Genomic DNA, 15901 nt, shown 5'->3' with positions numbered 1-15901 from the left:
TTGCAGTTACAATGTTCAAAAGTTTTATATTGCATGGCTATGGTTGCGACCAGTTTGATTCGGTGTAAGGAAATAAAAGCTTTAACGGAACAGACAGTAAACATGGTTACTTGAGCAACTGTTATAAAAGCCATTTTTGATCGATTCTTACCTCTTGATGAAGGTCATGAATTCTTCAATACACTGTTTAAAAATGCATGAACCCTAAACAGAGCAGTGATAGAATAAGAATGTTTCCCACCAGGTAGATCATTAATAGACATACAAGAAGTATTTACGAAAACGTTAATTTGTCTACCAGAGACAGAGAGAGAAGCATGTAGACGACCAAAATATCTGTGCAGCTCCAAAAATATATACATACAAAGATGATTACAAACAACATCCTTAAAAACAACGGTTAGCGGTGCCATGTCACTGACATTCAGTGTTACACACTGTAATGGCTCTTCGCAGTGTTCATGATCGTGTTTAGTAGTCAGACCCTGCGTGCCTGCGTGGACAAGGACCCCCCAGGCTGCATCATTAGCGGTGGCCCACTTCCCTGGCCCCCACTCCCCACCTTTATGCGTGTGTGTGTGTGTGTGTGGGGGGGGGGGGTTATTAACGAGAACTGCAGAGCCACGCGTCCCCACCAAGCCAAGATGGAGGGGCAGGGTGTGTTATGGGCCAGAGTGACACTGCTCACTGCCCACAGTGACAGGATGAAAGGTAACGCTGGCGCAAACCTAGACCAGCGTGGGAGGACCACGATGCAATGTTTGTGCCGTGAGAAAGAATAGTGTGAAGATTCTGGAGCCTCAGCATGGATCTGCGCCGGATTAGTGCATGCAGCTGGACTAGTGCGCGCAGCCGGACTAGTGCGCGCAGCCGGACTAGTGCGCGCAGCCGGACTAGTGCACGCAGCCGGAAAAGTGCACGCAGCCGGACTAGTGCACGCAGCCGGACTTGTGCACGCAGCCAGACTAGTGCACGCAGCCGGACTAGTGCACGCAGCCAGACTAGTGCAAGCAGCCGGACTAGTGCATGCAGCCAGACTAGTGCACGCAGCCGGACTAGTGCACGCAGCCAGACTAGTGCAAGCAGCCGGACTTGTGCACGCAGCCGGACTAGTGCATGCAGCCAGACTAGTGCATGCAGCCGGACTAGTGCAAGCAGCCGGACTAGTGCATGCAGCCAGACTAGTGCAAGCAGCCGGACTAGTGCATGCAGCCAGACTAGTGCATGCAGCCGGACAAGTGCATGCAGCCGGACTTGTGCATGCAGCCGGACTAGTGCACGCAGCCGGACTAGTGCATGCAGCCGGAGGAATGAAGGGACAGGGGTCTGTACTGCATGTACGTCCAAGTAGATGGCAGTTTTATGCCCACGAGGACGAAGAAATATGGACGCCGTAAAGATCCATGGGTTGATTGGGTGATCTGAGTTCCTGGTTGGTTCAGAGCCACATCCGTCGTGTAGAACAGGCAGTGTTAATTGTGAATGGCAGAAAAGTATATCATTGAGCTCGACATAAACATCTCAACAGAGACCTTAAACACAGTCATGGGAGTATTTATGCAGACTCTACGGTAGGAAGTGCGGCTTTAAGTGAGAGACGACAGACACATGCACACGCATGAAGATCAATGGAGGGCCATCAACATCATTTTATGTGCTTCGCCCCAAACCACCGGGGATATGAATCATTTGCAAAGTGTAATTATTTCACACTGTGCCTCTTGGCAGCCAGAAAAGAGGCTGGTGGAAGGAATGCAAACAGCAGCAAAGAGAAGAGGCAGCTTCGTCTGTGGAAAAAAGAAAGCAAATTATTCTGTGGTACACAAAACTTGGCCATTTTTTATATGAGTGAGTTGGGTCTTTAGCACAGTGGTTGAGAATACTTATGTTTATGAATCAGTAGGGCATTTTTGGTTTGTTTATTATACAATCCTTGAGTTGGGTGCACTGACGTTTGTGTGTTTACAATCGCCCAGCAACTAGAGAATCAGTAGGTAACCATGGAGAGCAGGAAGGAGAACAGGAGAACATATCAACATCACTCAGTTTCTCAGCTGGACGAAATGATTGGTTGGTTCCTTGATTAACGTGGTTTCCTTTAAAAAGATTGATCAGATAACAGCCTTCAGCCAGGCACGCATTACAGTCCACGCGCGCTCATTAAACACTGTCAGAGGGCGCAAATAAAAGCCGCAGGGTCAATAATAATGACCACGTGGAGAATGATGTGATGTCTGACGGCTAAAGAGAGCTGCATGAGTTCAACAGAATCATCAGTATTATTATAAATGACGTAATGGAACATTCGAACCAGTGACTGCAAGGCGAATGGAGGGTAGTGGATATTGATGTTCTGTGACTCATCATTCAATCAACACTGCATCCCAAAAAATACATTGTATTCCTGGGTTCCAAGTTCTTGAAGTAGCATGGAACCGCCTCTTGACTCACAGACTTATGGAGACTCGGCTTCACAATCACCTCAGGTGTGAGAGCAGGGTTTTCGGCAGAAAATGTGTTAGTTAAGGTGGTAGGGTGGGGTGTGCCGGCGGAGCGGGGGGGGGGGGGGGAGTGCATTCTGCGGAGAAGGGAGACTGGCGTTGGTCACGGTTTGGAATGGAAGGGAGAAAACAGGACAACGGCAGATATCGCTATAAAAAATACATTAAAAAAACATGCCTTTTTTTTCGTAGTTGGCAGGCGTAGGTGGCAGGCGTGTGTTGCTTAGAGAAGACGGCCGCCTTAACTGAAAAGTGCTGCGGGAAAACCCTGGAGATTCTTTAAGGTGTTTCAAACGTGTCACACCATCTGCTGTGAAACCCACGTTCTCTTATCACACTAACACAACACAAAGTGTCTGGAAGATTCGCAAAGCGTGGACTTGAAGACAGCAGAAACATGAAGCAAATCCTCCTTAGATTTGCTGGGCCACCACTGGGTCACTCCTATTACAGCAGGAACAGGCTAGGACACAGAGAAGCCAGTTATTACTGGCAGGTCCCGCTCAATATGTGACCTCAGGCTAGTGCAGAAATAACTACTGCACCGACAGGCTGCCTGATCCAACTCTGCAGACTAGTGTGCGTGTGCGGAGGAGCATGCATGTGTGTGTGTGTGGGAGGAGTGTGTTTGGGTGTGTGTTTGGAGGAGTGTGTGTGTGAGTGTGGGCCTTCTGCTGATTCTGAAGAGCAGTCCATCCTCCCAGTCACGAGGGGGGAAAGAGCTCTCTCTCCTCTCCCCGCTCCGCTTCTCAAACTCTTCAAAGACCATCAGCCAGGCTCAATAACAACTGCATGGAACTGGCTTTGTGACATCTTAAACAGGCTACAGGGAGGCTGCCCTGCATAACTGTGAGCAGCTCTTCCCTGCTAACGGAATAATAACACCAAGGAAACAGTTTTCTACATTTCCAATGACAACTGGTGGAGCTCTCACAAGAGTTAGATGTGTTGATTCTTTCAACAGTCCTCAGTTCCAGCTAACCTTCGCAACACCCTATGGTCCTGCATCTGGTTTGCGTCAACGACCTACGACCACACTTCACAGTGATGTTGAGCAGAACACAGAAAAAACAACAGCACGTAACGCCAGCTAGAGATGATTGCGAAGTAAATCTAAAATGGAAGCACTCACGCGAGTTCTTTCACCTGTTTTCTTCTTTGAACGTTCCTCGCCTGAAATGACAACACGGTTTATGTGCAGTTTTATTGCCAGAGGTTTTGGGTGGGGCTGTAATAGTGTGTGAAGCTCTCTCAATAAAACAAAAATGGACACCCTTGATAGACAAAGCAAGGCAGTGCTGGCATTGAGTGGTTTGTACATCCAGAGCAGGATGGGCAAATTGGCTACATGGAAGACATGGCGTGTCTTTTGCACATCTATAGTATGTGGTGTCTAATAAGTTATCGACAGTACATGGGTGATTACAAACATTGTGTGTTTGTGTTTTTTGACCAAGTGCCTTTAAGGTGTCTACAGGGAGCCTTTAAGGTGTCTGACTAGGGAGTCAGGTGGCTGAGCGGTGAGGGAATCGGGCTAGTAATCCGAAGGTTGCCAGTTCGATTCCTGGTCATGCCAACTGACGTTGTGTCCTTGGGCAAGGCACTTCACCCTACTTGCCTCGGGGAAATGTCCCTGTACTTACTGTAAGTTGCTCTGGATAAGAGCGTCTGCTAAATGACTAAATGTAAATGTACATCGATGAATGCAGACAGTGTGTGTGTGTGAGTGCTTTCAGTATGAGGCACGGCTCAGTAATCTACAACACAGCAGAGGAACGGAGCTCGTCCCAGCCAGCCAGACTCCAGCAGAGGCACACGCAGAATGCTAATGTTGCCGGTTCACCTCAGTCCCCCTTTCTCTCCTCTCTCCAACGCACAAGGGCGAAGCTGCATTAATCAAGGCTAAAACACATGCCCTCCTCACACACACACACACACCCAAACACTGCACGCACGCACACCCAAACATTGCACGCACACACACACACAGCCTCTGGTACTGTTTGTCTGTTGGTACTGCTTATGCAGTTGCCGCAGCAGCCCCCGTATTTCCAGCACTCAGCATTGTGTATGTGTGTGCGCGGTGGAAAGGGATTGTGTGTGCACGTGTGTATGCACCTCATAAACATACATAACACAGCACATCTTGGACCCACCCACACACACTGTTATCTTCCTGTGTCTCCGCCACAGGGCAGTGTGAGTGGGACACACAGCAAAGCCAACACTACTGTACATGCTGGATCCATCCAGTTCCTTTCCACAAACCACTTCAGGAGAAATACTCATATCACACATAGATAATCCCACATAGCAACAAGAGGTGGTTGTCATACAGCAACACCATTTCTATTAAGCCTGGGTTGGGGGAACTTAGTGTTGTGTAAGTGTAAATATAAAGCTGTTTACAGTAAGTAGTAATCAGATTAGATCTTCTGTTTATAATTAGGGTGTGTACTTAGGTACTAAAGGTAGACTAACACCTGTCCCCCCAGACAGGAGAGCGTGTAATTATCTGTTAACCCTGATCTGAAAGAATGTTATTGGAATTTGTATAATACTATACTCTGGATAAAAACACTAACCTCGTTCTGACAGCTAAACACAAGTATTGATTCCAGGACATGGGCCAGACTTCTAATGCCTTGTCAGGAACACACACATTTACAGACACACACACGATCACACACACAAATATACACACACATACTGTATATGCAATCTCTCACAAACACGACCAGCAGTTAGATGTGTAGCATGATCAATAGTCCTTGATTGCTTTAGTGGGCCGTGGGCTAGAGACCATGTTTAGACACTAATGCAGCTCAAGGCAAGTCAATATAGATGCTGAGAAAGATTTGGATGATTGAAACGTTTTTTTGTGTTTATTTATATTTAGGAACATTTTACTCCACAGGAAAGTGTGTTTGAGCCCGTTTCCGAGAGGACAGACAAAATTGTTTCCAATGTATGAACATTGATATTATAATAGCCTTTTTGGTTGTAAAAAAAAAAAAAAATTGGTAGCTGCAAGCAGGGAAGTGAAGCTGAAAGTCACGACTTGGTTAAAACCAGACGAAAAAAAACAGAGAAAAACTGAGATGACCAGAGGGTCTCAGAGAAGATGGGTGTCTGAGAGAAAGATAATGGAAGGTGGTAAACGGAGCTGAACACAGGGATTGAAGAGAAAATTGCAGTTGGTTGTGAGGGCAGATGAGAGGTGTGAGGAGGACTGGCTAAGTGAGAGAGCACTGCTGTGTGGAATGGTCGTGGAATGGCCGAGCCTGGGCGAAAAGGCAATGAAGGATTATCTAGCAGTGCTACAATAGCACTGTGTTGATGTACAGTAGACCGAATGAGTATTGTGAAGGCTGGCCCCTTTGAGAGAGGGTTTGGGTTGGGGGCAGAAGTTGTCTATGATAGAGAAGATACAAGACATATTTTTAGCAACTTTAAAATGGTATAATTTGAATTTTTCACCTGTGTTAAATGTTGTTTTCTAGGGACATTTCTTTTTTGGTAAAACATTATTTTGGGGGTAGCAACGGATTACATTTTCTTGATAACAAAAATGTCAAACCAAAAAAAAACGTTTTATGTAAATGTTAAAAACCCAGCGATTTTGCGAGTCCTGATATTGTTCCATAATCTTGTGCAGAATCATGAAGAAATCATGTTTTCTACCCTGGGATGTAAACAATACTTGTTCTGTTCATAAAACTAGCCATCATGTTCAAACTATAGAACATACATGCTTTCATTATGTCGCCAACCTTCAACACTGACGTCAGAGCAACGCAAGGAATATGCCCCACTGAAAAACAGGTCACATTCATATCTTTTCATCTACATTTATAGTTCTGAGGAGTTACACAATACATTCCTTCACTGCGTCTTGCTCTCTCTCTCTTTCTCTGTCTCTCTCCGGCCTCATCTTACCATTGCAGCTCCTGTATTTATGTGTGTCATATAAGCGGGACTAAAAATACATTCACACTTCAAAGAGTGTTGCTCCAGCCAGTGTTAGCTATAAACGCTGCAGCAGCAGACGCCAGCGGCTGGACTGGTGCGGCACATACAGAGCTGTGCTGTGCATTTAGCTATTGTGTGAGAAATGGATGGGAGAGTAATTCGATGGAAAATGAGTGAAGAACAAAACAACACTCCATTTCTTGCTCCACCAACGACTTTGACGTAGGAAAATTGAAGAAAAGGCCAGATCAGGTCTTTGTAAAGCAATCACAGCTGTAATGAGGAAACACACCAAGCCAGAGATGGTCATTAGGAAAAACAATCAGTTTGAAAGGGTTCATCTTCCCCTTCTTTCTCCCTTTGCTTTCTCTACCACTTTTTTCACAATCTGACCCATTAAGAAGAAAGCAGCAAGAAGATTGGTTGGAAGATCTTCATTTCTTCAGGCTTACAAAACAATTCTCCTTCCTGTCTACTCCCCCCCCCACCCTCCCACCCCCCTCCCAAGTTGCGGCGAAAGTAGACATCTACGTTGCTCGTTTTGAGAAAAATACAAGCAGATTCCAATGGCTGTTGTCAGAAGGTTGACTAGAAAGCAACCGCAGCAGATCATCGACAGCTTATTGTGAAACCCGAAGAGCCAGCTGTGATGGTTTCTACCAGAGTGGAGAGAGTGGAGCGTCTGCCTTGTTGTAGATGGCTCATGGTTTAGGCGGGAGTGTTTTGATGTGACTCAAAAAGATCCATAGAATCAGATTCAGCACGCGGAGCCGCAAGTCTAAATGGCCAAGTGATAAACGATTTAACTCTCTCTCCCTCTCTCTCCCTCTCTCTTTCTCTCTCTTTGTGTCTTCCACTCTCTCTTGAGCATCACTCAATCCAAGGTAATGTTGAGCTATGTTCAGAGAGTTAGCACTCTGTTGTAGCAGGTGTCGAGCGATCCGCTGCTTTTCTGGCAGACAGAGTAGAGCTTAATGGCTTTGGCCTACACTTTGTAAATTGAGAGTGCATCGAGAGGACCTTCAGAGAACCGAGGAGCACTCTAATTAGATTACCCAGCGGGGGGAAACTTTCCTCTCCAAGGCTTTGATTCGCCCACTGAACTTCCAAGTTCCGGTTTTGATTGAGATTTTTTTTCTCCTAAAGATGAATATATACAGTATAACACAGAAGGTAGTCGCCCACTCATCATGACCCCCCCCCTCCCCCCCTCCCAAGACAATCTCATGTCCTAATCATTTTTTCTGTGTACACAATTTGTATCTCTACCGGCATTCTGAGGCGTGCACACATACACACACACACAGATACAATTTGTAAGGTGGGCTGATTCTTGCATGCATTATTCATTCTATTCTTCCTGACATTTCTAAAGCTGAGCATGGAGTGGAGAGGTGCAAAACAGACCCACAATCAATCAGCACATGTGTTGCACACACCTGCATGGTCTGAGAGAGATTAATTGGATTTGAACAGGGGACAATTTTCATGCTGTATCACCAGATTGATGTCAATTCTGCCCCCCAGGCCCCCCACCCCAGGGCCCCCCCACCAGGGGCCGCCACCCCAGATCCCCAGGCCCCCCACCCCAGGCCCCCCACCCCAGGGCCCCCCCACCAGGGGCCGCCACCCCAGATCCCCAGGCCCCCCACCCCAGGGCCCCCCCACCAGGGGCCGCCACCCCAGATCCCCAGGCCCCCCACCCCAGGGCCCCCCCACCAGGGGCCCCCACCCCAGATCCCCAGGGCCCCCCCACCCCAGTGCCCCCCCACCAGGGGCCCCCACCCCAGATCCCCAGGGCCCCCCCACCCCAGTGCCCCCCCACCCCAGGGCCCCCCCACCCCAGGGCCCCCCCACCCCAGATCCCCAGGTCCCCCACCCCACCCTGTTGGGGATGTATATAAACTACATTACAGCTAGTTGAATACTACTCACCCCTCATCCCAGTTATACTCTGAGAGAAAGCATAATTAAAGAATGACAAAAAAGGCGGAAAATTCAATTATAGAAACCTACATGGGATAAAAATCCTCGTTAATAAAAAGTCTTAATGTAAAAAAAAATGTCATTATGAAAGAAACAAAAAGGTGAGAAAAGCGAAGCTTAGACCATGAAACTCTCATTCTTCCCTCTTTATCAGAAAAGTCAATTTCATGGCTAATGGGTTCATTACTGTAGTTATGACTGGAGGAGCCACTCAGATACTAGTCACCTCAGACGAACGGGGGCTGTGCCACTGGAAACTTGTCGTCACAAGTAAAACAGTGCTCTGGTTTGGGTTCATGTGAGGTTAGCATGTCTGAGAGCTGCTCCCTTCTGGCAGGACTGACGACAGTTCCCACAGCCCAGAAAGGGTCTGTCAAGGTATTGCTGCCTTGTCCATTACATGACATGGACATACAGTCAACAAGGAACATCTTCACTATTTAGATTTCACTCTTTACACTCTTCGGACTGTGTCAGTGAACTCACCAGACACAGATGCTCTGGAGTGTTTTCCCCGTCCGAAACGGCAGTGTTCAGAGCAAGCATGTCTGTGTTTTTGGGGAGAGTGAAGCGCATGCAGACGTCCAGCCAGACGAGACACAGCTGCACTGCATGCTAACGAGGTTCCCTCCGCCCGCAACCCGGTCGTCCTGCATTCCAGCCATGTTCTCACGCTGTCACGCTACCGTGGAGATGGAGCGCTTTATGGGGGTGGGTGGTAAGGGAGGCAAGGGTGAGGCGAGGCAGGGGCGCTGTGGCAGGGGAATTTAAGGAGGGGGGGTTAACAAAAAAAAGGCATTTGAAGGAATTTCATTCCTAGGCTCCCTGCCACCACGTGCTTTATTCTGATAACACATCTTATTTTTCTAATTTGGCTGAAAGCAGCTAACATGGGAACTGGTATTTCTGTAGCGCTGCCACTTGAAGCCCTGCGAATGCCCTAACATCTGTGTAATCCCTCAAGCAGGTGTACAAAGCATTAATTCCAGGTGCCTTCTGAAATCTAATTTCCTCTTGCTCCAAACATGCATATGCCAATTTCAATGTTTATGCACTGCTTGGATGGGGCTAATGTGTTTTTCTTACATCAGTTTAATCTGGAGTTCTCATGCAGCATTCATTAGCGTCCTTTGAATTTATTCTAATGGACAACACAAGCAAATACATCTGCTGTGAAACTGAAATCTTTCTCATTTGTTGCTATTTAAGGATGTTTCTTCATTCTCACTCTCGTTCTCTCCATCTGTCTTGAAAGCACAGCTCACTTCACGCATCTCCACACATCTCCACACATCTCCACACATCTCCACACATCTCCACATCTCCACACATCTCCACACATCTCCACATCTCCACACATCTCCACACATCTCCACACATCTCCACACATCTCCACACATCTCCACGCATCTCCACGCATCTCCACATCTCCACACATCTACACATCTCCACACATCTACACACATCTACACACATCTACACATCTTCACACATCTCCACACATCTCCACGCATCTCCACACATCTCCACACATCTCCACGCATCTCCACACATCTCCACATCTCCACACATCTACACACATCTCCACACATCTACACACATCTCCACACATCTACACACGCTGGGATATAGAGGAGCCCTAGCTAGAACACGTACGCACATGCAAACACACACATGCAAACACACACATACAAACACACACATACATACAAACACACACATGCAAACCCACACATGCAAACCCACACATGCAAACACACATATGCAAACACACACAGACAACAGGAGGATGAAGCTCTGGGCTGCGAGGACAGAGGCCCGTCTGCTGAGGAGGGGATTCTGTGGAGACAGAGAGGCCCAGTCTAATCCAGTGTGACTGACTGGCCACACCGGCTCCTATTGATTTCCCACTTAAGACGAAGACAGGTCCTGAGTGGAGACACAGAGGAGACACAGAGGAGACACAGAGGAGACACAGTGGAGACACAGAGGAGACACAGAGGAGACACAGTGGAGACACAGAGGAGACACAGAGGAGACACAGAGGAGACACAGTGGAGACACAGAGGAGACACAAAGGAGACACAGAGGAGACACAGAGGAGACACAGAGGAGACACAGTGGAGACACAGAGGAGACACAGAGGAGACACAGTGGAGACACAGAGGAGACACAGAGGAGACACAGTGGAGACACAGTGGAGACACAGAGGAGACACAGTGGAGACACAGTGGAGACACAGAGGAGACACAGAGGAGACACAGTGGAGACACAGAGGAGACACAGTGGAGACACAGTGGAGACACAGAGGAGACACAGAGGAGACACAGTGGAGACACAGTGGAGACACAGAGGAGACACAGTGGAGACACAGTGGAGACACAGAGGAGACACAGAGGAGACACAGTGGAGACACAGAGGAGACACAGTGGAGACACAGAGGAGACACAGTGGAGACACAGAGGAGACACAGAGGAGACACAGAGGAGACACAGTGGAGACACAGAGGAGACACAGTGGAGACACAGAGGAGACACAGTGGAGACACAGAGGAGACACAGAGGAGACACAGAGGAGACACAAAGGAGACACAGTGGAGACACAGAGGAGACACAGAGGAGACACAGAGGAGACACAGTGGAGACACAGAGGAGACACAGAGGAGACACAGTGGAGACACAGAGGAGACACAGAGGAGACACAGAGGAGACACAGAGGAGACACAGAGGAGACACAGATAATACGTCTTCCTGGAAGGGGGGGGGGCCATCTCCAGCACAGCCCCAACCCCGACATAGCCCCAACTCTACCTCTAACCCTAACCCTAGTCAGTCGTGAAGTCTGAGACAGCATGGTTGCTCACAGGCGGACGCACACCAAAGAGTAACTATGGCGATGGGATGCGAGATGAGAGGAAGAGATGGATGGTGTTGTTTTCAGCTGGGACATGTTTCCATGCGAGTCCCCCTCTTATTATTCATAACTAATTGGTACGACCGACCGCCAAGCCTATTTTTACATTGGTGATTGCCGTTGCTCGAAAGAGCTCAAACTATTATCGAGCACCCCCCCCCCCCCTCTCTCTCTCTCCTCCAGCTCCACATCGCTCTCTCCACCCCTCTCTCCACCCCTCCTTCCACCCTCCCTCCACCCATCCCTCCTTTTTAACAACCGGACAGGCTCGCTCTCCATCTGTTTTTATTGAGTTCTTAATGAACACCTAGCTTCTGGTTAATTTCTGATTTTACGATAGAGTTAGACTGGTTCCCAAAGCTGCTTTGGGGGAGGAGAAAATATATCCAGCACCTGAACCTCACTGGCACACCACATTGACAATATTGACAACACATATTAAGGCGGGTCTTATGGGTCTTTTTAGACCCATATTTGAACTGTCGCTCTCTCTCACTGTCTCTCTCTCTCTCTCTCTCTCTCTCTCTCTCTCTCTCTCTCTCTCTCTCTCTCTCTCTCTCTCTCTTCAGTGTCTCTCTCTCTCAGTGTCTCTCTCTCACCGCCTCTCTCAGTGTCTCTCTCTCACTGCCTCTCTCTCTCTCTCCCTCTCTCTCTCTCTCTCTCTCTCTCTCTCTCTCTCTCTCTCTCTCTCTCTCTCTCTCTCTCTCTCTCTCTCTCTCTCTCTCTCTCTCTCTCTCTCAGTGTCTCTCTCTCACCGCCTCTCTCTCTCTCTCTCTCTCTCTCTCTCTCTCTCTCTCTCTCTCTCTCTCTCTCTCTCTCTCTCTCTCTCTCTCTCAGTGTCTCTCTCTCACCGCCTCTCTCTCTCTCTCTCTCTCTCTCTCTCTCTGTGTGTCTTAGGCCCAGTGGGCTGGAAAGGGTTAAAGCCTCCTGGCCATTGACAGGAGCTACGGTTGAGGATATTTTTGGTAAGGTTAATCCGCTACAAGTTGAATAGCTCATTGTTTTGGTTTAATCTGTCATACTGATCATAAAAAGTGCTTCCTGCAGGATGTGGGGTCCGGGGTGAGCGGCCCAAATCACTGGGCCGTGCTGTGTTTGGGGGATTGGCAGGAGAGTGACAGAGTTGGCCGGGCATGAACATTACTCAGCATCAGTGTTCAGTGGTGCGCCAACGCCATCGATGCGATTAGCAGACAGTGGTTTAGCTGTGTCATCCTTCCAATGACCCTGTGGCTGCACACACACTGTACATCGCAGCCTTCATGAAACATTTACATTTAGTCATTTAGCAGACGCTCTTATCCAGAGCGACTTACACTAAGTACAGGGACATTCCCCCCGAGGCAAGTAGGGTGAAGTGCCTTGCCCAAGGACACAACGTCATTTTGCACGGCCGGGAATCGAACTGGCAACCTTCAGATTACTAACCCTAACCCTAACCGCTCAGCCACCTGACTCCCTATACAGCGTGCACCAAGTGGCTGATCAGATCGTGAGGCGCTCAGCACAGTCGTTTTCTCTGAGTAAGTGAAATAAGTTGCCAGTGAGTCAGTGTCTGGCCTGCAGCAAGGTGACATGTGTTCTGTGTGCACTGGGCTGTCAGCTACATATGGAGGAGGTACCCTAGTAGATCATGGAAGGGAAGAGAAGTATAAACATGTTACATGAAGTTCACATTCACTACCATGCAGCTACATAGCAACACTTTACATTGAGGTTACATTAACTGTGTAAATACATGTAACTGCTGTGTTTTTACGATAGGTATTTGCCTCCAGTTTAGTGATGGTTTATATAACCTTAATGTAAAGTCGTATTTCCGAGTCACATGGTAATTCATGTAACCTGAAGGTAAAGTGTTGCCAGAGAGAGACTTGGATGATGAGTCGACGATGAGAGCACAAGTAGTAGAATGTAGAAAAAGACACACTACACACAAAACAGAAACATAATCCCTGAGAGAGAGAGCGAGGTTGGATATCTCAAATGAAATGAAATTCTTTCTCTCCTTACCTTTCATGGGATACATTTTCCAGGATTTACACTCAGCTGCTTACAGCCGGTCCTGCTAAAGACCTTCCCCGTTGCCCAGTGACACTTTAATCTAGCCAATCAGGTGCTTCCGTGGACGCCACTCCACGATCCCCCACGCCCAGCCTAATCCTGAACCAGGAAATGGGATGCTCTGGTTGGGTGTTTCATCTCCATCATTACCATATTATCTCCAGCTCGGCTGTTTCAGGGAGCATATAGGGATCATCTGCATTTACTCCATAAATCCCCCCCTCTTCTCTCTCTCTCTCCCTCCCTCTTTCACTCCCTCTCTCACTGCCTTTCACCATCTCAGTTTCTCTTTCCCCTTCTCTCACTTTCTCGTTTTCTCTCCCTCTCTCTGTTTCTCTTTCCTTGCCTTTCCCTCTCACCTCCCTCTCCCTTTCTCTCCATTTCTTTCTTTCACTCTCGCCATCTCTCTCCATCTCTCTCACCCTTTTTCCTTCTCTCTCTCTCTCTCTCTCTCTCTCTCTCTCTCTCTCTCTCTCTCTCTCTCTCTCTCTCTCTCTCTCTCTCTCCCTCTCTCTGTCTGTCCTTCCACCCTACAGTACTTTCCCTGTCTCCCTCAGCTTGCGGAGGCCTCTGAATGAGGCCAGTATCCTCCTGAGCTCTGCTTCATGATTCTGGGTCAAGATGATAACAGGAGAGGCTGAGCCTTCTTATCTGCGGCTGCTTAAATGACATTCAAGGTCTCACGGAGTGATATGTGTTTGGAAAAAAACTTCTTAACAAAACGTGAAAACCTGCTTTCCACAGAGACTTCCGGAAGCATAGATGTTGGGAGCTAAAAGTGGTTTTGATGAAACTGCAAAGCGTATCCGTTGCCACTTATGGTGGTAACCTTCATGAACCTAAAAATACAATTAGTATGAGTTTGACCACCCTTTATTTAATGTAACACACGTCATGCATAACTTTCCGCTGATTGACAATTAGTTGGATACAATGTTCAGTAATTGCAGTTATTACCCCTCCTGCTGTGACAGGATCAATGTTCCTAAGAGACTGTCTCAGCTTAATATCTGGAGAACCGTCTCGCTGTTTTCTAAATACAGATTTGATTGGCAAATTGGCATTCTGTGGAGGTCATGCCAAGCACTTGTCACATACATGCTTGCCCACCTATGGAGACTCAAACCTGATCTGATTGGCTGCATCTATCTTGGAAACCAATTACAGCATTTCATCGAAGCCCAACGATGTTAGTCCATCGCACCGAGAGGAAAGTGTGCCTCCCCTGTCATGGTGGATTGAGCAGCTCAGAATAGGCTTCCACACATGTTCTCTGTGCTAGCAAAGAATGGACGTTCCCCCCAGACCACACTACCAGACGACAGCAGGTTCTCTCTGTCTGTTCTCTCTCTCTCTCTCCTCTCTCTCTCTCGCTGTCCTATCCTTCTCCCTCTCTCTGTCTCTCTCTCTCTGTCTCTCACTGTCTCTCTCACTGTCTCTCTCATCTCTGTCTCTCTCACTGTCTCTCTCTCTCTGTCTCTCACTGTCTCTGTCTCTCTGTCTTTCTCTCTCTCTCTCACTGCCGCTCTCTCTCTCTCCCTCTCTCCTCTCTCTCTCTCTCTCCTGCCGCTCTCTCTCTCCCTCTCTCCCTCTCTCTCTCTCTCTCTCTCTCTCTCTCTCTCTCTCTCTCTCTCTCTCTCTCTCTCTCTCTCTCTCTCTCTCTCTCTCTCTCTCTCTCTCTCTCTCTCTCTCTCTGTCTCTCTCTCAGTGTCTCTCTCTCAGTGTCTCTCTCTCACTGCCTCTCTCTCTCTCTCTCTCTCTCTCTCTCTCTCTCTCTCTCTCTCTCTCTCTCTCTCTCTCTGTGTGTCTTAGGCCCAGGTTGTCTCTTTCTATACAGGATGTTTTACATGTCTCAATAGGCCTCGCCAAGGAGGGCGTGCATACATCACTGTCACCGGCAAACTCCCACCGCGCATCCCGCTGCTCATGCCGCAGTGCCAGACCAAAGAACAAGAGCCAGGAGAGACAAGGGAGGAGACGGAGGGGAGACGACGGGACAGGAGGGGGGAGGAGGGGAGGAGGAGGGGAGATTGCCCCTGCACCATTCCTCTGACATTTGGATTTGGAGCGGTGCTAAAGCCAACCGCATTATGCCAGTGTCTCAGGGGGATTAGGTTTCATAAATGGAGGGATGGAGGTGTGGAGGGATGGAGGTGTGGAGGGAAGGAGGTGTGGAGGGATGGAGGTGTGGAGGGATGGAGGTGTGGAGGGGAAGGAGGTGTGGAGGGATGGAGGTGTGGAGGGATGGAGGTGTGGAGGGAAGGAGGTGTGGAGGGATGGAGGTGTGGAGGGATGGAGGTGTGGAGGAATGGAGGTGTGGAGGGATGGAGGTGTGGAGGAATGGAGGTGTGGAGGAATGGAGGTGTGGAGGAATGGAGGTGTGGTACGGGTGTGTGTGTGGTGGGGGGGGTTGTAAGTCATTACCAAAAGCAGGGCACGTTTCCTGCCCTCCAAAAAATGACACC

The 15901-nt window shown here is 48.4% G+C and overlaps 1 protein-coding gene across 1 annotated transcript in view; it reads left to right on the top strand.

Annotated features, from left to right (window-relative positions):
* The first annotated feature begins 298 nt into the window (after positions 1-298).
* The window catches only part of LOC134021594 (G-protein coupled receptor 22-like), a 32768-nt gene continuing 17165 nt past the window's right edge, over positions 299-15901 (top strand). Inside the window, exon 1 of the mRNA XM_062462609.1 lies at positions 299-319. The gene's annotated coding sequence lies outside the window, so the exon portion shown is untranslated. The remainder of the gene's footprint in view (positions 320-15901) is intronic.

The sequence above is a fragment of the Osmerus eperlanus genome, chromosome 5 (genome assembly GCF_963692335.1).
Source record: "Osmerus eperlanus chromosome 5, fOsmEpe2.1, whole genome shotgun sequence".
Classification (NCBI taxonomy): domain Eukaryota; kingdom Metazoa; phylum Chordata; class Actinopteri; order Osmeriformes; family Osmeridae; genus Osmerus; species Osmerus eperlanus.
This window is presented reverse-complemented; position numbering and strand designations above follow the sequence as displayed.